The 25,349-nt window shown below is 44.3% G+C and overlaps 1 protein-coding gene across 2 annotated transcripts in view; it reads left to right on the top strand.

The window, feature by feature from the left end:
• Nucleotides 1–25,349, top strand: part of ADCY2 (adenylate cyclase 2) — a 532,901-nt gene that overhangs the window by 217,736 nt on the left and 289,816 nt on the right. The window lies entirely within an intron of this gene.

Genomic DNA, 25,349 nt, shown 5'->3' with positions numbered 1-25,349 from the left:
GAAACATGGCCATGACCATGTGATTTTCTTACGCACTTAATCTTCTATATTTATACTTTTTATCTGTTAACCCCTTAACCCCTTACATGTACATCCTGGTGTGGTGGTAATTAACACACCAGGACGTACATTTACGTCTTATACATTACCTCGAGCATTGAAGTGATGCTCGGGTCATGCGCGGCAGGTCCCAGGTGCTGATGGCAGCCAGGGACCCACCGGTAATGGCCAAAATCCGCGATCGTGCGGATGTCTGCCATTAACCCCTCAGATGCTGTGATGAATACAGATCACGGCATCTGCAGCACTGCGGTCACTAAAATGGAGATCTGATCATCCAAAGCGGCGGCAGACGGAGGTCCCCTCACCTGCCTCCGCTGCCTTTCACTGGTCTTCTGCTCTGGTCTGAGATCAAGCATACCAGAGCAGAGGATCACTGATAACACTGATCAGTGCTATCCCGATGCATAGCACTGAACAGTATTAGCAATTGAATGGGCACTATTAAAGTTTTAAAAAAAAAGTAAAAAAAAAAAAAAGTTAAACTAAATTTGAAAAATCCCCTCCCCCAATAAAAATGTAAATTGTCCCATTTTCCCTATTTCTCCCACAAAAAGTGTAAAAAAATAAATAAATGAATAAATAAAAATTTTAATAAACATATTTGGTATCGCTGCGTGTGTAAATATCCGAACTATTAAAAAATGGTAATGATACTGTACGGTGAACGTAAAAAAAAAAAAAAAGGAAAAAATGTAGTAAAAGTTTTATATATGCAAATATTGTATCAATAAAAAGTACAGATCACGGCGCAAAAAATTAGCCCTCATACCGCCGCTTATACAGAAAAATGAAAAAGTTATAGGTTTTCAAAATAGGGGGATTTTAAACATGCTAATTTTGTTAAAAAGTTTGTGATTTTTTCAAGCACAAAAGTAATAGAAAAGTATGTAATCTTGGGTATCATTTTAATTGGATTGACCCAAAGAATGAAGAACCCATGTAATTTTTACCGTAAATTGTATGGCGTGAAATCGAACCCTTCCAAAATTTGTAAAATTGCGGTTTCTTTTTAATTTCCCCACACAAATATGTGCTGTGGATGAAAATATAAAAGAGTTAGGATTATTTGAAGGCAAGTAGGAAAAAACGAAAATGTAAAAATAAAATTGTGTGAGTGCTTAAGGCCAAAATGGGCTGAGTCCTTATGGGGTTAAGGACCACATGTTTTTTTTTATTTTTGCACTTTAGTTTTTCCCTCCTCACATACTAAAAATCATAACAATATCAATTTTCCACCTACAGACCCATATGAAGGCTTCTTTTATGCACCACCAATTTTACTTTGTAATGACATAAATAATTTCACCCCAAAATCTACAGTGAAACCAGAGAAAAAAACTATTTGTGGGTCTAAATTGAAAAAAAGTATAAAAAAAAACTGCATTTTGTAACTTTTGGGGGCTTTCAATTCTACGCAAAGCACTTTTTGATAAAAATGACACCTTATCTTTATTCTGTTCCCAACTTATATAGGTTTGATTTTGTTTTAACTATAACTATAACTATAACTTTTTAATTTTTCCATATACAGGGATGTGGGAGGAATCCTTTTTTGCTCCACGATCTGTATTTTTTATTGGTACCATTGTTGTTTTCATGGGACTTTTTTTTATACATTTTTTAGGGTATACAAAGTGACCAAAAATATGCAATTTTTGACTTTGACATTTTTTTTCACATAAACACCATTGACCGTGAGGTTTAATTAACATTATATTTTTATAGTTTGGACATTTACAGAGGTGGAGAGATCACATATGTTTATTTTTATTATGTTTATATATTTTTTTATATGAAATTTGGGAAAAGGGGGTGATTTAAACTTTTAATATGGAAGGAGTTAGTGGGTGTTTTTTTTTTTTACTTTTATTAACCTTTTTTTTAAAAGGGTTTTTAGGAGGAATCATTAGATTCCTCATACAGATCAATGTAGCTCCATAGAACTACATTGATCTGTGTGCTCTTCGCTTGATTGATAAAGCCTGGTTCAGCCAGGCTTTATCAATTACAGAGCTGGGACCAGTGCTGGAGGAGAGGTTAGCCCTCTGGCTAGCTCGGAAGTGGATTGACCCTGCACGACCGCGGTGTGTGTGTGTGTGTGGGGGGGGGGGTGATCCACCCCACTGGACCACCAGGGAGGGCTCAAAGGTCCTTTAGGCACCCCTGTCAGCTTTGACGGTGGTGATCTAAAGGGTTAATAGCTGGCCACATGTCTGCTATTAACAGCAGCCCCCAGCTACAGGAATAAGCGGGGGGGGGGGGCGGCCGGTATGGTGCGGGCTAAAGCCGGGAGCCCGCGCCATACACAGTTCACGTCCTTGGTCATCAACAGGTTAATAGTTAAACTCAACCATTTTGTTAAAATAAAACAGCCAAATACAAAAAAAAAAATTAAAGTTGTTTTGTATGGGCACTAGACAATTCCTGCATGTAAAAACAATTTAATTGTAATGTCAAATATGGTTTTGGATACATGGAGTCATGTGTATTATTTTACAATTTTGTAGAATAAATAATATGTAAAACCATATAAATGTTGTAATTTAAAATGAAAGACTGAGGCTATGTTCACACGGCAGACCTTCCATGTGGAATTCTGCAGCAGCAGCAGAGGCCCATTGATTTTAATGGGATTGTGCTGCACTGTTCTCATAGCAGAATTTCTGCCCCGGAAACATCTGGCACGGAAATTCAAATTCCTGTGTCCGCAAAAAGAATAGACAAGTATATTCTTTCTGCAGACTCTGCACATAAATGCATTGCCGTGTATGAGACATGTATGAGCGCATACCCAGCATGTTATGTTGGCACTTCGTTGTCAGGGACAATGTCCGCACTGAGATTTTCTGTGCTGACATTGCTGTGTGAACATAGCCTAACAGTGTATTTACAGCATGTTTTTCATGTGGTCTACACTAAGAAAAAACTGTTTTTGTAACAGATAAATCTAAAACATATGTGTCTTCTATATGGGTCCCCAGCAGGGGTCAAATAATAAAATTTAGGCTAGGTTTCAACACAGGTCTTTTTCTGTTGCTTTTTTGAAAAAAGCTGCCTATGCAATTTGTGAGCCAAAGTCAAAAGCAGATCCAGTAGGAAGTAAAAGCATAAGTCCTACCTTTATATTTCCTATTCCATTTGAATACATTTCTGGCTTTGGCTTAAACACTGCAGTGGCAGTTTTCCAAAAAACACACAAAAAAAACCTGTGTTAAAACCTAGCCTTAGACTGAAATCTTAGCCTTACAATAAGCAATGCCATAGAGGACAAATAGAAAGGTATATCTTTGTGTTTGACAGTTTTGACAAGTAAAAAATACCCTAGATGACAATGGGTAAAAATGCCTATTGAATCTATTCAACCTTGCATCAAAAGTCATTATTTTCGCATTAACACAATGGGGGAGATTCTAAAAGAATATTGTGCCAAAAAAACGAACAATTTTGCACAAAAATTTTGTCGCGAAAAGTATCGACCACATTTTCAAAGTGAATTCGGGTAGAAAACAGACATGGTGCACATCTACAATCTTGTATAATGATCTGATTGCTTCTCAGCATAATATCAAAAACTAACAGGTTGTTAGAATACATTTTTGATCAAAAAGTACAAGCCCACTCGCCACGTCAAGGCCACCTATTCAGAGTGGGTCCCTAACGTCCCTAGCATAAAATTGCGCAGCACTGGGCGGCGACCACCGCCGCGACACCAATGCCCACGGGGGGGAACGACCCACTGGCAGAGCGGCCCCAATACCACTCAAACCAGTCTATGGGCCGCACCCGCCCGCAGACACAGCGCCACGGCAGCAACGGACGCCGCCCAGCACCACACCAGTGTGAACAAGGTGTAATAACTCACTTACCATTTTCAAAGAGCTTTGGCCGCGGTTTACACTATTCACGTCAGTTTTGTAAAAGTGGGCGTGTCCACGTATATTGTCTGCTTTACATGATATTTTCAAAGGTGGGAGAGTCCAGTTTACATCAAAGATTTGCCTCAATAGGGGTGTAGAGCACTTTGCCTTGCCCTAACACGCATAGGAAGTGTGCTGTGTTAGTGAAATAATACTGTTATTCAGTATGACATGCAGATTACAGGCGCCGCTATTAGAATCACTGCCGCAGAGTGGCACAATGACAGAGCCTGGAGGTGGCATCAGAGACCATATAGTGGTTGAATGACACAGCGTGGAGGTGGTGGCAGCACGAGGAGACCATATATTTGCTGAATGGCTTAGCCTGGCGATGGCATCAGCCTTTCGAGACTATAGGGCCTCACAATTGAAAGGATTAAATATATTTTTTAACATTTAAATTGAAGATTTCAAATACACCAACCTAAAAAGTTGTATTTAATGTGCCAGCAGCATGAGGAGACCACATGGCAGTACAGTGATACAGCCTGGAGGTGGCGGAAGCATGAGGAGACCATATAGTGACTAAATGACACAGCCTAGAGTTGGTGGAAGCAAGAAGAGACCATATAGTGGCTGAATGACACAGCCTGGAGTTGGCGGCAGCATGAGGAGACCATATAGTGGCTGAATGACACAGCCTGGAGGTGGCGGAAGCATGAGGAGACCATATAGTGGCAGAATGAGACAGCCTGGAGGTGGTAGCAGCAGGAGGAGAACATATGGTGGCAGAATGAGACAGCCTGGAGGTGACAGCAGCATGAGGAGAACATATGTGGCAGTATGAGACAGCCAGGAGCTGGCATCAGCATGAGGAGAACATATGGTGTCAGAATGAGACAGCCTGGAGGTGGCATCAGCAGTGGTCTCTTTTGTAAAAGCATTAGTGTGCACAAGTAAGAATTGAGGATATGCATTACGTAAAACGTAACTTTTAATAATATTCTTAGGATAAAATATATGTACCCAAATTTTTTTTTAAATAAAACCAAAAGGAAAGGTGTGCAAAAAACACCATGTGCCACCTACACCACCAAGTATTGATGTGATGTAAAGACCTCTAACAGGTGGAAGGGAACAATGTATAGTTCATTGTAACCAGTGGGGGTAAAAACTTCTCCTGTAAGGCCCTACTCTCGCATTATTAATTCCCTTCTTGGCAAGTGTTATTTTCCCTTAAAAGGACAGCCCCACACAGGAACCTCTCTCTATTTTCACCTACAAACACTGCCATTTCCCAGGGTTTTTAGGTGGAAATAGGGAGAGGTTCCTGTGTGGGGCCGCCCTTTTTAGGGCGAGTAACACTTGCCAAGAATGGAATTAATAATGCGAGAGAAGTGCTTTACAGGGGAAGTTTTTACCCCCAACGGCTACAATGGACCATACGTTGTTTCCTTCCACCTTTGCATCACATCAATACTTGGTGGTGTGTACTTATGAGGGGAGTACAATGCGCTCCAATACGCTTTAAAATAGTATTTGTCTACGACACCAGCAGGTGTGTACTTTTGTCTGGCCTTTCACAGTAACTAGGCCTTTAGGATTATAACAGGCACAAAATGGTACAACACCTATGTTCGCACAGGTTACACTAAATAGAGGACAATACGCTCTGCTACTCAACCAGTATTAGGCACTAATAGCAGGTGATTGTGGCTTCTAGTGCTCTGCTCACCCTAACTGGCTGACTACTATTAGCTTTTCAGTTGTTGTACATACCAGTGCTGCAGCACACAGTCGCTGTGTACTACACCCAAAATAGCCTTTTTTACACCTCTCCCTTCCCTTTCAGTGCTTCTAGGCTGAATTTGGGCTTGAGGTGAATCGCTGCTGTAATACACTCACAATTTCACTTTCTCTCCCAATCTCTCTCCCTTCCCTATCAGTGCTTCTAGGCTGGATTTGGACTTAAGTTGAATTACTGCTGTAAAAAATGCTTTTCTGTGCAACATACACTGCTCTCTGTCCCTCTGTTTGCAATAGAACACTGTTGTGAGTGGCCGCAAGATGGCTTATATAGGGCTGTGACATCACAGGGGTGGCTGGCTGCTGATAGGCTGAATGTGATTCAGGGTCATCCCGCCTACCCTTGTTCCCACCTTCCCAGCATCCGTTGCCCCATGTCCTGACCTGTGGAGCCATCGTCTTAGATGCCCTGGAGCCTGGACCGCACTAAATGGAGTTTAATGAATCGATTTGTGCAATCGAATCATGGTGATATTCGGATTCGTTGCTAAGCAAATTTTTCCTTAAATTCATAACGAATTTGGATTCGTCAGATTCGATTTGCTCATCCCTATTCACGGCATCTAAAGGATTAATGGTACACATCAACGGTCAATTATAGGGCAGGCCTCAGAGAGTAACCAGGCTGTTATAAACACCAGTCCATTGTGATTTCCAATTATGACCGTATAAATAGTTTCAAATGTTGATGGTAGCTTGACTTCTGTCACCCCAGCAGAATTCTAGAAGAGTAGCCACCATAATTGCAGATTATTCCTCTAGGAACGATTTTCAACATCTTCAAACTCTAATATGTTTGTATTATATATTTATTTATAATAACAGTGATATAAATATAGAGCAACAATTAATAAAAACAAGAAACATTCTTTAACCGGTTGCCGACTAAGGACGAGCCAGCTCGTCCTGAGACGGCAACCGTTGTAGGAGGCTGGCTCCTGACTCGAGCCCGGCAAGCCCCCAGCTGATTCCTGTAGCTGGGGGCTGGCGTTAATAGCCCACATGCAGCGATTGCCGTGGCCGGCTATTAACCCTTTAGATCGCTGCTGTCAAAGTGGATAGTGGCGTCTAAAAGGACATTTAAATGCTCTCTGGTGGTCCAGTGGGGTGGATCGCCCCCCCACAGCGCGATTGCAGGGGGGCCATCCACTTCTGAGGTAGCCAGAGGGCTTACCTCTCCTCCTATGTTGGCTTCTGCGCTGAGAATGATAAATCCTGGCAGGAAAGGCTTTATCAATTGAGCGCAGAGCACACATCAATGTGGTTCTATGAAACCGCATTGATCTGAATAAGGAATCTAATGATTCCTCCTAAAAGTCCCCTAAGGGGACTAAAAGTGTAAAAAAAAAATATAAAAAAATAAAAAGTTTAACCCCTTAAGGATCAAGGACGTACCGGTACGTCCTTGGTCCTGCTCCCGTGATATAACGCGGGGTTACACAGTAACCCCGCATCATATCACGGCGGGCCCGGCATCATAGTGAAGCCGGGACCCGCCGCTAATAGCGCGCAGCGCCGATCACGGCGCCGCGCGCTATTAACCCTTTAGCCGCGCGCTTAGAGCTGAGCCGCGTGGCTAAAAGCGAAAGTAAAAAGTGCCGATTAACTCAGTGGGCTGTTCAGGATAGCCGCGGCGAAATCGAGGCATCCCGAACAGCTTACAGGACAGCGGGAGGGCCCCTACCTGCCTCCTCGCTGTGAGATCCAGGCATGAGCAGTCAAGCGGCAGAATCATCGATCACTGGTTTCCTATGAGTAACCAGTGATCAATGATAAAGATCAGAGTGTGCAGTGTTATAGGTCCCTATAGGACCTATAACACTGAAAAAAAAAGTGAATGAATATCATTTAACCCCTCCCCTATTAAAAGTTTGAATCACCCCCCTTTTCCCATAAAAAAAAACACAGTGTAAATAAAAATAAACATATATGGTATCACCGCATGCGGAAATGTCCGAATTATAAAAATATATCATTAATTAACCCCTTAAGGACGCAGGACGTAAATTTACGTCCTGGTGAGGTGTTACTTAACGCACCAGGACGTACATTTACGTCCTAAGCATAACCGCGGGCATCGGAGCGATGCCCGTGTCATGCGCGGCTGATCCCGGCTGCTGATCGCAGCCAGGGACCCGCCGGCAATGGACGACGCCCGCGATCTCGCGGGCGTCCGCCATTAACCCCTCAGGTGCCGGGATCAATACAGATCCCGGCATCTGCGGCAGTTCGCGATTAAAATGAACGATCGGATCGCCCGCAGCGCTGCTGCGGGGATCCGATCATTCATAACGCCGCACGGAGGTCCCCTCACCTTCCTCCGTGCGGCTCCCGGCGTCTCCTGCTCTGGTCTGTGATCGAGCAGACCAGAGCAGGAGATGACCGATAATACTGATCTGTTCTATGTCCTATACATAGAACAGATCAGTATTAGCAATCATGGTATTGCTATGAATAGTCCCCTATGGGGACTATTCAAGTGTAAAAAAAAATGTAAAAAAATGTAAAAGTAAAAGTAAAAAAAAGTGAAAAATCCCCTCCCCCAATAAAAAAATAAAACGTCCGTTTTTTCCTATTTTACCCCCAAAAAGCGTAAAAAACATTTTTTATAGACATATTTGGTATCGACGCGTGCGTAAATGTCCGAACTATTAAAATAAAATGTTAATGATCCCGTACGGTGAACGGCGTGAATGAAAAAAAATTTAAAAAGTCCAAAATTCCTACTTTTTTAATACATTTTATATAAAAAAAAATTATAAAAAATGTATTAAAAGTTTTTTATATACAATTGTGGTATCAAAAAAAAGTACAGATCATGGCGCAAAAAATGAGCCCCCATACCGCCGCTTATACGGAAAAATAAAAAAGTTATAGGTCATCAAAATAAAGGGATTATAAACGTACTAATTTGGTTAAAAAGTTTGTGATTTTTTTTAAGCGCAACAATAATATAAAAGTATATAATAATGTGTATCATTTTAATCGTATTGACCCTCAGAATAAAGAACACATGTCATTTTTACCATAAATTGTACGGCGTGAAAACAAAACCTTCCAAAATTAGCAAAATTGCGTTTTTCGTTTTAATTTCCCCACAAAAATAGTGTTTTTTGGTTGCGCCATACATTTTATGATATAATGAGTGATGTCATTACAAAGGACAACTGGTCGCGCAAAAAACAAGCCCTCATACTAGTCTGTGGATGAAAATATAAAAGAGTTATGATTTTTAGAAGGCGAGGAGGAAAAAATGAAAACGTAAAAATTAAATTGTCTGAGTCCTTAAGGCCAAAATGGGCTGAGTCCTTAAGGGGTTAAACTGCTCGGTCAATGGCGTACGCGCAAAAAAATTCCAAAGTCCAAAATAGTGCATTTTTGGTCACTTTTTATATAATTTAAAAATGAATAAAAAGCGATCAATAAGTCCTATCAATGCAAAAATGATACCATTAAAAACTTCAGATCACGGCTCAAAAAATGAGCCCTCATACCTCCCCATACACAGAAAAATAAAAAACTTATAGGGGTCAGAAGATGACAATTTTAAACGTATTAATTTTCCTGCATGTAGTTATGATTTTTTCCAGAAGTACGACAAAATCAAACCTATATAAGTAGTGTATCATTTTAAGAACCTACAGAATAAATATAAGGGGTAATTTTTACCGAAAAATGTACTACGTGGAAACGGAAGCCCCCAAAAGTTACAAAACAGCGTTTTTTTTTTCAATTTTGTCGCACAATGATATTTTTTTCCGTTTCACCGTATATTTTTGGGCAAAATGACTGTAGAATTGGTGGCGCAAAAAATAAGCAATCATATGGATTTTTAGGTGCAAAAATGAAAGAGTTATGATTTTTTAAAGGCAAGGAGCAAAAAACGAAAATGCAAAAACGGAAACCCCCCCGGTCCTTAAGGGGTTAAAACACAAACACACACATTAACCCCTTCCTTATTAAAAGTTTAAATCATCCCCCTTTTCCCAAATATTTAACCATAGTAAAAATAAACATATGTGGTATCTCCACGTGCGTAAATGTCCGAACTATAAAAATATATCATTAATTAAACTGCACAGTCAATGGTGTATGCGCAAAAAAATTCCAAAGTCCAAAATAGCTTATTTTTGGTCACTTTTTATATCAAGAAAAAAAATAATTAAAAAGCGATCAAAAAGTCTGATCGATACAAAAATGGTACCGCTAACAACTTCAGATCACGGCACAAAAAAAGAGCCCTCATACCGCCCCGTACACATAAAAATAAAAAGTTATAGGGGGTCAGAAATGACAATTTTAAACATATTAATTTTCATGCATGTAGTTATGATTTTTTCCAAAAGTAAGACAAAATCAATCCTATATAAGTAGGGTATCATTTTAATCGTATGGACCTACAGAATAAAGAGAAGGTGTCATTTTCACGGAAAAATGTACTGCGTACAATTGGAAGCCCCCGAAATTTACATATTTGTGTTTTTTCTTCAATTTTGTCGCAAAATAATTTTTTTTTTTGTTTCACCGTAGATTTTTGGTTACAATGACTGATTTCATTACAAAGAAAAATTGGTGGTGCAAAAAATAAGCCATCATCTGGATTTTTAGGTGCAAAATTTAAAGGATTATGATTTTTAAAAGTAAGGCGGAAAAAACGAAAGTGCAAAAACGAAAAAACCCTGCATCCTTAAGTGGTTAATTATATTAGAAAATAATATTAAAATACACAGTAGTATTCACGTGGCTCTATATGAAAAACATAATCCTTGATTGTATATAACAGGCTTTAATTATCCATGAACTGCGTGCAATGCTGGAACAAAATGACATTTTCTCTAGGAAACCCATGAAAACTAACCTCAAGAGACTTGCTGTCCTACTTTTACAGTATTCTGACCAGACACATTAGGCTCACCTGTTTTACCACCTACACATATAACTAATGCTTCCTTCCCACAGGAATAAAACATGTGTGCTCTCAAAATACCTAAACACAAAATCATATGCATAAATAGCCGTATTTCGAAATGATTAGATAGCTTTGCTTGTATGCATGTTTTACTCAACTATCTAGTAGTACTCTCTAATTGTTGTTGCAAAACATGTGTTGGGCATTAGAGATGAGCGAATCGAATCTTACAAATCTGAATTTGTTACAAATTTCAGGAAAAATGTGATTTGAAACAATTGTGACTATTGCCCCAATCCTATCACGTGAATCACTTCATTAAACTCCATTTAGTGCTGTCTAGGCTCCAGGGCATCTAAAATGGTGGATCCACATGTGAGGACATGGGGCAAGGAATCCTGGGAAGGCAGGAACAAGGGTAGGCAGGATGACCATGAATGCAGGATGCAAGTCACCCATGTGATGTCACAGCCCTATATAATCGGCAGACATCTTGCGGCCAGTCACTTCATACTTACACTGCAGAGAGATATATAGGGACATACAGTGCTGTGTGTTACACAGAAAAGCTTTTTCCAGCAGCGATTCACCTCCTAGTCAAGTCAGCGTTCTGTTGCACAGAGGGACAGAGAGCAGTATGTCTTTAACAGAAAAGCATTCTTACTGCAGTAATTTACCTCCCAGTCACTGTCTACAGCGTTCTTTTACAGAGAGCAGTGTGTTGCACAAAAGAACAGAAGCGATTCAGCTCAAGCATAAATCCTGCCTAGAAACACTGATAGGGAAGGAAGTGAGAGTGAGAGTGCAATTTTGGGTGTAGAACACAGCGACTGTGTGCTGCAGCATTGATGTCTACTGCTGGTGTTGTGCACAAATACTTTTTTAAGTGTACTATAGCGCATTTTTCTGCTCTCATAAGTGCATACCACATACCTACATTTAAGTGGTGTACTATTTTGTACCTGCTAAATTCTCAAGGGCTTATATACTGTGAAAGTCCAGGCAAAAGTAATTACTGGCTGGTGTACTCAAATACTTTTTTAAGCGTACTGTAGCGCATTTTTCTCCCCTCATAAGTGCATACCACATACGTACATCTAAGTGGTGTACTATTTTGTACCTGTTAAACTCTCAAGGGCCTAGTTTCTGTAAAAGGCCAGCCAAACGTACACACCTGCTGCTGTTCTAGACAAATACTATTTTAAGCGTAGTGAAGCGTATTGTACTCCCCTGATATATGCACTAAGTATGTCAGGCAGAGAAGTGCCAGGACATGGCAGAGGCCTAAATTCATCAGGCGCAGGCAGAAGTCACAGTAGACTAGGGGCGAGTGGCAGCGGGAGTGACAGCGAGAGGCTTGATCTCCCGGTATCAGCTAGCGGTCGTGTCTTGACCAGCAACCCATCTGCTTTCATTGATTGGTTAACACGGTCATCCACTTCATCACAATTGACATCTGATACCCCAGTCAACAGTCGGTGGGTTCCTCAGACATGCTGTTCCCTATGCTGTTCCCTCCACTAAAGAAGTATCTTATGCTGTGGGTTCAGCTCCACTATTCAGTAAGGACGATCTACTAGAGGACAGTCAGCAGCTACTGCTCAGCCAAGAAGTGGAGGAGACATCCGCTGCCTACTCCGCTAGGCAGGCAAGTAGTAATGAGGAGAGTGACGTGGGAGGCGGTGTTGCCAGCGTTCAGGGTCCTGAAGCAGACACTGTTGAGGAACCTGAGGAGGACATCAGTGACGTCCAGACACTTGTTGATAATGATAAAGTTGATTGTAATTAGGAGCTGGGTGCACAAGTGGTTATATCATCATCAGGAGAAGAGGGTTGCAGGTTGCCCGTGAGGCAGCAGCTGAGCCAGCAAGGTGGTAGCATGGTTGGACAGTCAGCATGGTGGCAGAAGTGGATATTCTGGAGCCAAGCGTGCCCGGGGGAGACCACCTGCTTCGCGTCAGCCTACCTTCCTGGGAGGTAGTGGAACAGGGGTTCCTGGAGATGGTGGCAATAACAGTGAGTTAGTGCAGACTGTTGGTGGGAAAATCAACTACTCGGCAGTGTGGCAGTTTTTCATCAAGCATCCGGAGGAAGTTAGCATGGCCACATGCAAGATGTGTCGGCAGAATGTGAAGTGTGGCTAGGGTCTCAATGTTGGCACCACGGCCCTGCGTCAACATATGCTGCGCCACCATAAAACGGCCTGGGAGAACCTGCTGCATCATCCAGTGGCACACCGCTCCCTGTTTCAGCCAGCCAAGGCTCCAACACCTCAGCTGAAGGTAGCTGTGTGTCATACCCTCCTTCTGTCACTCCAGATGCTCCTCCTACTTTGTCAGTCATCCCGCCAACAATCCATCGGTGAAGCCATGTCCAAGAGACAACAGTATGCACCCACTCATCCAATGGCGCAGAAGCTGAATGTGCTCTGGTTCAAGTTGCTGGTGCTGCAGTCCCTCCCTTTTCAAGTGGTGGGCTCTGCACCTTTCAGAGAACTGATGGCTTGTGCCAAGCCGAGGTGGAGAGTCCCAAGCCATCATTTCTTTGCGAAGAAGGCAGTAACAGCCCTGCACAATTTTGTGAAAGAGAATGTGGGCCAGTCCTTGAGCCTGTCGGTGTGTACCAAAGTGCACGGCAGCGCCGCTTTCTGGAGCTGTAACTATGGTCAGGGACAATACATGTCCTTTACGGCCCACTGGGTGAATGTGGTTCCTGCACAGCCACAACACCAACTTGGACAGGTCATGCCGCTTTCTCCTCCACGCTCTCAGGCCATTGGTCCTGTGACAGTGTGCAACTCCTCATCCTCCACCGAGTCCTCAGCCTCCGCTGCACGGACAAGTCTCAGTGCCCCTTCAGCATACCATGTGTGCACAGCGGTGTCACGCTGTTCTTCACATGGCTTGCCTTGACGAATGTAGTCACACAGGGGAGAAACTGCTAAAAGTCATTCATAAAGAAATCAGAGCATGGCTTACTCTACTAAAACTCGAAATGGGAACCATGGTGACTGACAATGGGAAGAACATCTTGTCTGTGTTGCGACAAAGAATGCTGAGCCATTGGCCCTGCATGGCACACGTGTTCAATCTGGTTGTCAATCGGTTACTGAAGTGTTCCCCCCATTTGCAAGACATCCTAACAATGGAAAGGAAACTTTGCATGCACTGTAGCCACTCATACACCGCTAAGCATACCGTCTTTGAGCTGCAGCATCAAAACGGTATCCCCCAACATAGTCTGATTTGCGACGTTGCCACACATTGGAATTCCACCCTCCATATGTTGGACCGACAATACGAACAGAGAAAAGCCATCACTGTTTCTTGATGATCCAAGCTAGGACTCCCCTGTGTAACTTCAATGTCAACCAGTGGCAGCTCATACGTGACACCTGCCGTTTGCTCAGGCCCTTTGAGGAAGCCACATTATTAGTCAGTCACCAGGATTACGGGAGGAGCGACGTAATTCCACTGCTTTATTTCCTTGGGAACGATGGCTGGTCAGGGCACTGGAGAAGTGGTGCCTACATCTCATGGCCACATGAGCCCTGTGGGGGCTAAACTCAAGGAGGAGGAGGAAGAGGAGGAGGGGCACAGTGGAGCACAGTTTAGGTTTGGCAAAATGGGCGGTTATTCTAGTCATCTGAAAGGAGAGGAGGAGCAGGAGCAGCCAGAGGAGCTAGAGGTTTATGAGGAAAACAAGACAGAGGACCCAGACACACCTTGGCAGTATGCAGTGGAGATGGAGGCAGGTAGTCCCTCCAAGTCACTTGCACAAATGGCACGATGCAAGCGTAGTGACTGCCGAATTGTCACCATTCGGCAGCGGGATGACTTCTGTCTCTCCATCTTATTGGACCTTCGCTTCCGGCACAAAATGAGGGCCTTTTTTACATCCACTGAGAGGGAGGACAAACTTACCTACTACAGAGACATCCTACATAGTCAGTTGGCCGATGCCTATCGGCACCATCGTCCATCCTCTCGCAGGTCTGATTTGGGGGGCCCTCTGCGCTCACCTTCCACTGTCATGGCTGCTGGGGAGGGGTGAGGTTGCAGGAGCAGTACCAGCTCCATCAGCAGCAGCCTGAGTCTACAGTTGCTGATGAGTACCTTTCCTCACCCACATAGTGAAGCAACTCATCAGAAGCTGGTGCACCTAGAGCAGGACTTGAACCAGCAGGTGGTGGAATACCTTTAAAATCTGTAAAAATGTAATTAAAATCTGTAAAAATGTAATAAAAACAGCAAAAATTCAAAACGAGAGACAGGTGTCCAAAGAAAGCAAAACTAATCCTAAATATTTTTTTAGATATATAAATGCAAAAAATACAAGGACAGAGCATGTAGGACCCCTTAATAATGATAATGGGGAGGTTGTCACGGGCGATCAAGAGAAGGCGGAGCTACTGAATGGGTTCTTTAGTTCTGTATACACTATGAAAAAAGGAGCTGACATTGGCCAGGTCAGTGCTGGTAACACATCATGTAATGTACTGAACTGGCTTAATGTAGAGATGGTACAAGGTAAGTTAAGTGATATAAATGTAAGCAAATCTCCAGGGCCAGATGGATTGCACCCAAGAGTTCTTAGAGAGGTAAGTTCAGTAATATCTGTACCCCTGTTCATGATATTTAGAGATTCTCTGGTGTCTGGTATTGTGCCAAGGGACTGGCGCAAGGCGAATGTGGTGCCAATCTTCAAAAAGGGCTCTAGGTCTTCCCCAGGAAACTATAGACCGGTAAGTTTAACGTGCATTGTGGGTAAATTGTTTGAAGGACTTATAAGGGATTACATACAGGAATACATAGGGGATAATTGTATTATAAGTGATAGCCAGCAGGGTTTACTAAGGATAGAAGTTGTCAAACCAATCTAATTTGCTTTTATGAAGAGGTGAGTAGAAGCCTTGACAGAGGAATGGCTGTGGATATAGGGGGGCATTTACTAAGGGGTTTAGTCATTTTTTTCTGACTATTTTTGGCGCAAAATTGTCGCAATTGCGCCTACCCTATAAATTGTGCGACTTTCCCTAGCAAGAGCTAGAAAGTCAAAAAAAAAATTCCCGCTTAATTTACGCAAGTTTTCAGTTTTGACTTGCAGTGGTCAGGAATTTATTAACTGAGACAGTCGCAGTTGCGCAATAAACTGTCGCAACGGCCATAAAAATTGAGTAAATTTACTCCAGCTCCAACATGGAGCAGGAAAAGCTGCTGCCGCCCGGGCTCCGACATACTTTCTCCCCGCTACCCTCACTGCGCTACCGGGACACTACAGTGATTTACAACCCCCCCTCTCACCTGCCAGCGCCACACAACTCCCATCTGTCTGCTGTTGCAAGACTACAAGTCCCAGCATGGCCTTACAGTGAGGACACGCTGGGAGTTGTAGTCTTGTAGCAGCGGGAGCTGAGCGGCGCGGGCGGGAGACAAGGGGGGGGGGGTAGCGGGGAGGCCGTATGAGGAGCCCAGGCGGGAGACAAGGGGGGGGGGGGGTAGCGGGGAGACCGTATGAGGAGCCCGGGCGGCTGCACTGTAACGTCAGCCCGGGCTCCTGCCCTGAGAGCCATAGGCTTTGGCTGTCAGGGCATGCTGGGTGTTGTAGTTTTGCAACAGCTGGAGGGCCACAGTTTGCAGACCACTGGTGTGTGGTCTGTAAACTGTAGTCCTCCAGCTGTTGCAAAACTAAACAGCTGAAGGGGACCGGCGAAGAAGTTCACTTACCCTTCCGAGGCTCCAGCGACGATCGCTGACGGAGATCGTCGCGCGGCACTGTCGCGCAGTGTCGCGCGGCAGTGTCGTGCAGCGCTGGATCCTACGGAAGCCGGTAAGTTGCGCAAGCTTCCCAACCAGGGTGCCTCCAAATGTTGCAAGACTACAACTCCCAGCATGCCTGGACACCCTTTGGCTGTCCGGGCATGCTGGGAGTTGTAGTTTTGCAACAGCTGGAGGCACCCTTGTTGGGAAACACTGGCCTAAAACAGTGTTTCCCAACCAGGGTGCCTCCAGATGTTGCAAGACTACAACTCCCAGCATGCCTGGACAGCCATTGGCTGTCCAGGCATGCTGGGAGTTGTAGTTTTGCAACAGCTGGAGGGCCACAGTTTGCAGACCCCTGGTTTGTGGTCTGTAAACTGTAGTCCTCCAGCTGTTGCAAAACTAAACAGCTGAAGGGGACCGGCGAAGAGGTTCACTTACCCTTCCGAGGCTCCAGCGACGATCGCTGTCGGAGATCGTCGCGCGGCACTGTCGCGCGGCAGTGTCGCGCGGCAGTGTCGTGCAGCGCTGGATCCTACGGAAGCCGGTAAGTTGCGCAGGCTTCCCAACCAGGGTGCCTCCAGTTGTTGCAAGACTACAACTCCCAGCATGCCTGGACAGCCTTTGACTGTCCAGGCATGCTGGGGCTTGTAGTTTTGCAACATCTGGAGGCACCCTGGTTGGGAAACACTGTTTTAGGCCAGTGTTTCCCAGCCAGGTTGCCTCCAGATGTTGCAAAACTACAACTCCCAGCATGCCTAGACAGCCTTTGACTGTCCAGGCATGCTGGGACTTGTAGTTTTGCAACATCTGGAGGCACCTTGGTTGGGAAACACTGTTTTATTCCAGTGTTTCCCAGCCAGGTTGCCTCCAGATGTTGCAAAACTACAACTCCCAGCATGCCTAGACAGCCTTTGACTGTCCAGGCATGCTGGGACTTGTAGTTTTGCAACATCTGGAGGCACCCTGGTTGGGAAACACTGTTTTAGGCCAGTGTTTCCCAGCCAGGTTGCCTCCAGATGTTGCAAAACTACAACTCCCAGCATGCCTAGACAGCCTTTGACTGTCCAGGCATGCTGGGAGTTGTAGTTTTGCAACATCTGGAGGCACCCTGGTTGGGAAACACTGGCCTAAAACAGTGTTTCCCAACCAGGGTGCCTCCAGATGTTGGGAAACACTGGCCTAAAACAGTCACCCTGGTTGGGAAACACTGTTTTAGGCCAGTGTTTCCCAACCAGGGTGCCTCCAGATGTTGCAAGACTACAACTCCCAGCATGCCTGGACAGCCTTTGACTGTCCAGGCATGCTGGGGCTTGTAGTTTTGCAACATCTGGAGGCACCCTGGTTGGGAAACACTGTTTTAGGCCAGTGTTTCCCAGCCAGGTTGCCTCCAGATGTTGCAAAACTACAACTCCCAGCATGCCTAGACAGCCTTTGACTGTCCAGGCATGCTGGGGCTTGTAGTTTTGCAACATCTGGAGGCACCCTGGTTGGGAAACACTGGCCTAAAACAGTGTTTCCCAACCAGGGTGCCTCCAGATGTTGCAAAACTACAAGTCCCAGGTTGGGAAACACTGTGCCCGGCCTCCCCCCCACCTTACTGTAAGGGCATGCTGGGAGTTGTAGTCCTGCAGCTGGGGGCAGGGGACAAGCTTGTCACATTTATTATCACCTGCTCACACATCTCCTGCACCACACAACTACAACTCCCAGCATGTCCTTACTGTAAGGGCATGCTGGCAGTTGTAGTCGTGCGGGGCGGGAGATGTGTGAGCAGGTGATAATAAATGTACTAACCCATTTTTTTGTTTTCTTCTCATTTCAGATCCGTTTATCCTGTGGACTCCTTCGGATTCGGTGGACTACTTCGATGACCAGCGTTTTTCTTTGTTTGATTTTAATAAAATGGTTAACGAGGGCTTGTGGGGGAGTGTTTTTTGTAATAAAAATTTTTTAAAACCTGTTGTGTTTTTTTCTTACTTTACTAGACAGGCTTAGTAGTGGAAGCTGTCTTATAGACAGAGTCCATTACTAACCTGGGCTTAGCGCTAGCCACAAAAACAGCTAGTGCTAACCCCCTATTATTACCCCGGTACCCAACGCCACAGGGGTGCCGGGAAGAGCCGGTACCAACAGGCCTGGAGCGTCAAAAATGGCGCTCCTGGGCCTAGGCGGTAACAGGCTGGCGTTATTTAGGCTGGGGAGGGCCAGTAACAATGGTCCTCGCCCACCCTGGGAACGTCAGGCTGTTACTGTTTGGTTGGTATTTGGCTGAGAATGAAAATAGGGGGGACCCTATGCGTTTTTTTTTTTTTTAAATAAATAAATATATTAAAAAAACGCATAGGGTCCCCCTATTTTTATTCTCAACCAAATACCAACCAAACAGTAACAGCCTGACGTTACCAGGGTGGGCGAGGACCATTGTTACTGGCCCTCCCCAACCTAAATAACGCCAGCCTGTTACCGCCTAGGCCCAGGAGCGCCATTTTTGACGCTCCGGGCCTGTTGGTACCGGCTCTTCCCGGCACCCCTGTGGTGTTGGGTACCGGGGTAATAATTGGGGGTTAGCGCTAGCTGTTTTTGTGGCTAACGCTAAGCCCGGCTTAGTAATGGACTCAGTCTATAAGACAGCTTCCACTACTAAGCCTGTCTAGTAAAGTAAAATAAAAATAAAACACAACAGGTTTTAAAAAAAATTTATTACAAAAAACACTCCCCCACAAGCCCTCGTTAACCATTTTATTAACATCAAGCAAAGAAAAACGCTGGTCATCGAAGTAGTCCACCGAATCCGAAGGAGTCCACAGGATACACAGATCTGTAGAAGAAGTAACCAAAAAAAAAAAAAGTGTAAGTACATTTAGGGAGAAAAAAACTGTGTTAAAAAAATGTAATAAACACACACACACACACACACTAAACGCCGTTTACCACTTCTGAGCCATGACTACAATTTACAGTGATCCCTCAACTTACAATGGCCTCAACATACAATAGTTTCAACATACAATGGTCTTTTCTGGACCATCGTAAGTTGAAACCAGACTCAACATACAATGCTACAGACAGTCCAGATCTGTAAAACGTGTCAATGGCTGGAAGAACCAACCAATCAAAATGGGCATTCACTGGTAAAACCCCTGTATTACTGAAGTGTATGCACTGACTGGTATTACATGTTCTGTACACTTTACCTGTATCAGGGTTAGCTGCTCTTTTGGACACCAGGTGAGGGCAACTCCATTACTTGTTTTGGACATTGCCTGTACTGTACAGGACCCCTGAAGAAGCTCCTGTCCTCTACATAGACCAGTGTTTGCCAAGCAGGGTGGCCCCATTTTTTGCAAAACTACAACTCCCAGCATGCCCGGACAGCCTTTGGCTGTCCAGGCATGCTGGGAGTTATAGTTTTGCAACAGCTGGAGGCTCCCTGCTTGGGAAACACTGACATAGACAGTGATTTACAGCTCCCAGCAGATCTTTATTACTTTTATATGTAAGGATTTGCTTTATCTATATCAGTTATCTACTTATTTTTCTTTGTCACTTTTTCCTATTTTTGGATGACATTTTGGTGCCTTTAGAACCAATTACCCTGTTTCCATAGAGTTATGGTCTCAACATACAATGGTTTCAACTTACAATGGTTTTCCTGGAACCAATTAATATTGTAACTTTAGGGACCACTGTAGTTATTGAATTATTTAGATGTGGTGAAAAAGCTAAAAAAAAAACTCAAAAACAAAAGATCCAGAAGGAAACCAGCAGCCAAACCTATTCAGACAGCAGGAAAAAGGAACAGACTATTTTTTCTACTACATGAAGTAAATTTCCCACTTTTGCCTATGTGTGCCAAATTTATTAATGCCGTGCAGCAATTTAGTAAATTTGTCGCACATAGTCAAAAATGAAGTAGAAAAAAACAGGGTAAAAACCAGACTACATAGTAAAAGATTAGTAAATGCCCCCCATAGTGTTTCTGGATTTTGCCAAAGCGTTTGATACTGTCCCTCACAGACGTCTGACAGGTAAGTTAAGGTCTTTGGGTTTGGAAATTTTAGTTTGTAACTGGATTGAACACTGGCTCATGGACCGTACCCAGAGAGTGGTGGTCAATGATTCGTGCTCTGATTGGTCCCCAGTAATTAGTGGTGTACCCCAAGGTTCAGTACTGGGCCCGCTGTTGTTTAATTTATTTATCAATGATATAGAGGATGGCATTAACAGCTCTGTTTCTATCTTTGCAGATGACACCAAGCTTTGTAGCACGGTACAGTCTATAGAGGATGTGCATAAGTTACAAGATGACTTGGATAGACTAAGTGTCTGGGCCTCCACTTGGCAAATGAGGTTCAATGTGGATAAATGTAAAGTTATGCATCTGGGTACTAATAACCTGCATGCATCGTATGTCTTAGGGGGGATTAAACTGTCAGAGTCGCTGGTAGAGAAGGATCTGGGTGTACTTGTAGATCACAGACTACAGAATAGCATGCAATGTCAGGCTGCTGCTTCCAAAGCCGGCAGGATATTGTCATGTATCAAAAGAGGCATGGATTCAAGGGACAGGGACATAATACTCCCCCTTTATAAAGCATTGGTACGGCCTCACCTGGAATATGCTGTTCAGTTTTGGTCGCCTGTTCATAAAAGGGACACTGCGGAGTTGGAAAGGGTGCAGAGACGCGCGACTAAACTAATATGGGGCATGGAACATCTTAGCTATGAGGAGCGATTAAAGGAGTTACAATTGTTTAGTCTTGAGAAGAGACGTTTAAGGGGGGATATGATAAACGTATATAAGTATATTAACCCCTTAAGGACCGAGCCCTTTTTCACCTTAAGGACTGGAGCGTTTTTTGCAATTCTGACCACTGTCACTTTAAACATTAATAACTCTGGAATGCTTTTAGTTATCATTCTGATTCCGAGATTGTTTTTTCGTGACATATTCTACTTTAACTTAGTGGTAAAATTTTATGGTAACTTGCATCCTTTCTTGGTGAAAAATCACCAAATTTGATGAAAAAAATGAAAATTTAGCTTTTTTCTAACTTTGAAGCTCTCTGCTTGTAAGGAAAATGGATATTCAAAATATATATTTTTTGGGTTCACATATACAATATGTCTACTTTATGTTTGCATCATAAAATTTATGAGTTTTTACTTTTGGAAGACACCAGAGGGCTTCAAAGTTCAGCAGCAATTTTGACATTTTTCACAAAATTTTCAAACTCGCTATTTTTCATGGACCAGTTCACGTTTGAAGTGGATTTGAAGGGCCTTCATATTAGAAATGCCCCATAAAAGACCCCATTATAAAAACTACACCCCCCCAAAGTATTCAAAATGACATTCAGTAAGTGTATTAACCCTTTAGGTGTTTCACAGGAATAGCAGCAAAGTGAAGGAGAAAATTCAAAATCTTCATTTTTTACACTCGCATTTTCTTGTAGACCCAATTTTTGAATTTTTGAAAGGGGTAAAAAGGAGAAAATTTTTACTTGTATTTGAAACCCAATTTCTCTCGAGTAAGCACATACCTCATATGTCTATGTTAATTGTTCAGCGGGCGCAGTAGAGGGCTCAGAAGGGAAGGAGCGTCAAATGGTTTTTGGGGGGCATGTCACCTTTAGGAAGCCCCTATGGTGCCAGAACAGCAAAAAAACACATATGGCATACCATTTTGGAAACTAGACTCCTCAGGGAACGTAACAAGGGGTAAAGTGAACCTTAATACCCCACAGGTGTTTCACGACTTTAGCATATGTAAAAAAAATTATATTTTTTTTACCTAAAATGCTTGGTTTCCCAAAAATTTTACATTTTTAAAAAGTGTAATAGCAGAAAATACCCCCCAAAATTTGAAACCCAATTTCTCCCGATTCAGAAAACACCCCATATGGGGATGAAAATTGCTCTGCTGGCGCACTACAGGTCTCAGAAGAGAAGGAGTCACATTTGGCTTTTTGAAAGCAAATTTTGCTCTGGGGGCATGTCGCATTTAGGAAGCCCCTATGGTGCCAGAACAGCAAAAAAAAAAAACACATGGCATACCATTTTGGAAACTAGACCCCTCGGGGAACGTAACAAGGGGTAATGTGAACCTTAATACCCTACAGGTGTTTCACGACTTTTGCATATGTGAACATTTTTTATTTTTTTTTACCTAAAATGCTTGGTTTCCCAACATTTTTACATTTTTAAAAAGGGTAATAGCAGAAAACACCCCCCAAAATTTGAAGCCCAATTTCTCCCGAGTACGGCGATACCCCATATGTGGCCCTAAACTGTTGCCTTGAAATACGACAGGGCTCCAAAGTGAGAGTGCCATGCGCATTTGAGGCCTTAATTAGGGATTGCATAGGGGTGGACATAGGGGTATTCTACGCCAGTGATTCCCAAACAGGGGGCCTCCAGCTGTTGTAAAACTCCCAGCATGCCTGGACAGTCAGTGGCTATCTGGCAATACTGGGAGTAGTTGTTTTGAACAGCTGGAGGCTCCGTTCTGGAAACAGTGGCGTACCAGACGTTTTTCATTTTTATTGGGGAGGGGAGGGGGGCTGTGTTGGGGTATTTGTATATGTAGTGTTTTTTACTTTTTATTTTGTGTTAGTGTAGTGTAGTGTTTTTAGGGTACAGTCACACGAGCGGGGGTTCACAGTAGTTTCTCGCTGGCAGTTTGAGCTGCGGCAGAAAATTTGCTGCAGCTCAAACTTGCAGCCGGATACTTACTGTAATCCTCCGCCCATGTGAGTGTACCCTGTACATTCACATTGGGGGGAACATCCAGCTGTTGCAAAACTACAACTCCCAGCATGTACGGTCTATCAGTGCATGCTGGGAGTTGTAGTTTTGCAACAGCTGGAGACACACAGGTTGTGAAACACCGAGTTTGGTAACAAACTCAGTGTTTTGCAACCAGTGTGCCTTCAGCTGTTGCAAAAGCTACAACCCCCAGCATGTACGGACAGCGGAAGGGCATGCTGGGGATTGTAGTTATGCAACAGCTGGAGACACACTGGTTTACTACTTAACTCAGTGTGCCTTCAGCTGTTGCAAAACTACAACTCTCAGCAGTCACCGACAGCCAACGGGCATGCTGGGAGTTGTAGTTATGCAACCACCAGATGCACCACTACAACTCCCAGCATGCACTTTAGCTGATTGTGCAAGCTGGGAGTTGTAGTTACACAACAGCTGAAGGTACACTTTTACATAGAAAGAATGTGCCTTCAGCTGTTGCAAAACTACAAGTCCCAGCATGCCCATAAGGGCATGCTGGGAGTTGTGGTGGTCTGCCTCCTGCTGTTGCATAACTACAGCTCCCAGCATGCCCTTGTTGCATGCTGGGAGCTGTTGCTAAGCAACAGCAGGAGGCTGTCACTCACCTCCAACGATCCAGCAGCACAGATCAGTCCCTCGTCGTCTCCGCCGCCGCCGCTGCTCCTGGGGCCCCGATCCCAACAGGGGCGCCGGGGATCGGGGTCCCCAGCACCGGGGGTCGTCTTCCCGCACCCGCTCACGTCCTCCGGAAGAGGGGCGGAGCGGGTTGCGGGAGTGACACCCGCAGCAGGCGCCCTGATTGGTCGGCCGGTAATCCGGCCGACGAATCAGGGCGATCGTGAGGTGGCACCATCTCTGACGGCCCCGATCAGCCAGTAATTCCGGGTCATCGGGTCACTGGAGACCCGATTGACCCGGAATCTGCCGCAGATCGCTGGACTGAATTGTCCAGCGATCTGCGGCAATCGCCGACATGGGGGGACATAATGACCCCCCTGGGCGATATGCCGGGATGCCTGCTGAACGATTTCAGCAGGCATCCGGCTCCGGCTCCCCTCCGGCTAGCGGTGGGGGCCGGAAATGCTCAGGGCGTATCCATACGCCCTCGGTCCTTAAGGACTTGGAAACGGGGGCGTATGGATATGCCCTATGTCCTTAAGGGGTTAATGGCCCATACAAAAAATATGGAGAAAAACTGTTCCAGGTTAAACCCCCCCAAAGGACGAGGGGGCACTCCCTCCGTCTGGAGAAGAAAAAGTTTAGTCTCAAGGGGCGACACGCCTTCTTTATTGTGAGGACTGTGAATTTATGGAACGGTCTACCTCAGGAACTGGTCACAGCAGGAACAATTAACAGCTTTAAAACAGGATTAGATACATTCCTGGAACAAAATAACATTAATGCTTATGCAGAATAATAAAATCCCATCCCTTCCCCAATATCGCGCCACACCCCTACCCCTTAATTCCCTGGTTGAACTTGATGGACATATGTCTTTTTTCGACCGTACTAACTATGTAACTATATGTAACCTTGACATGTCAACACACCTTAAAGTTCCGCCGGACTTCTGGGCAGCCAAACTTGATTTGTGTCCGCAACTAGCAGAGTTTTCCCTGGAAAAGCTGTTCTGCCTGGCCAGTAGTGTGCCATCAGAGCGGGTGTTTAGTGCGGCGGGGCCATAGTCACCCCAAGGAGAACTCGTCTGTTCACCAAAAATGTTGAGAGGCTGACCTTTGTGAAGATGAATCAGGCATGGATCGGCCAAGATTTCCACCCACCAATGCCTGATGCATCAGTAGATTGACCATGTTGCCACACCAACACTTCACAAATATGGATAGTGCAAAACAGATTTAAGGCCTTTTTTCACCCACCTTCATCACTAGGTACTGGTATTGCAACCCACCCCACCACTCTGTCACCGTGTCACTTTCAGGACTCCTGATGCTGCTGCTGCCACCTCTAGGCTGTCTCATTCTGCCACCATATGTTCTCCTGATGCTGCCACCACCTCCAGGCTGTGTCATTCAGCCACTATGTGGTCTTCTCATGCTGCCGCCACATTCACGCTGTGTCATTAAGCCACTATATGTTCTCCTCATGCTGCCGCCAACTCTAGGCTGTGTCATTCAGCCACTATATGGTCTCCTCATGCTTTTGCCA

This window comes from Hyla sarda, chromosome 5 (genome assembly GCF_029499605.1).
Source record: "Hyla sarda isolate aHylSar1 chromosome 5, aHylSar1.hap1, whole genome shotgun sequence".
Taxonomy (NCBI): Eukaryota; Metazoa; Chordata; class Amphibia; order Anura; family Hylidae; genus Hyla; species Hyla sarda.
This window is presented reverse-complemented; position numbering and strand designations above follow the sequence as displayed.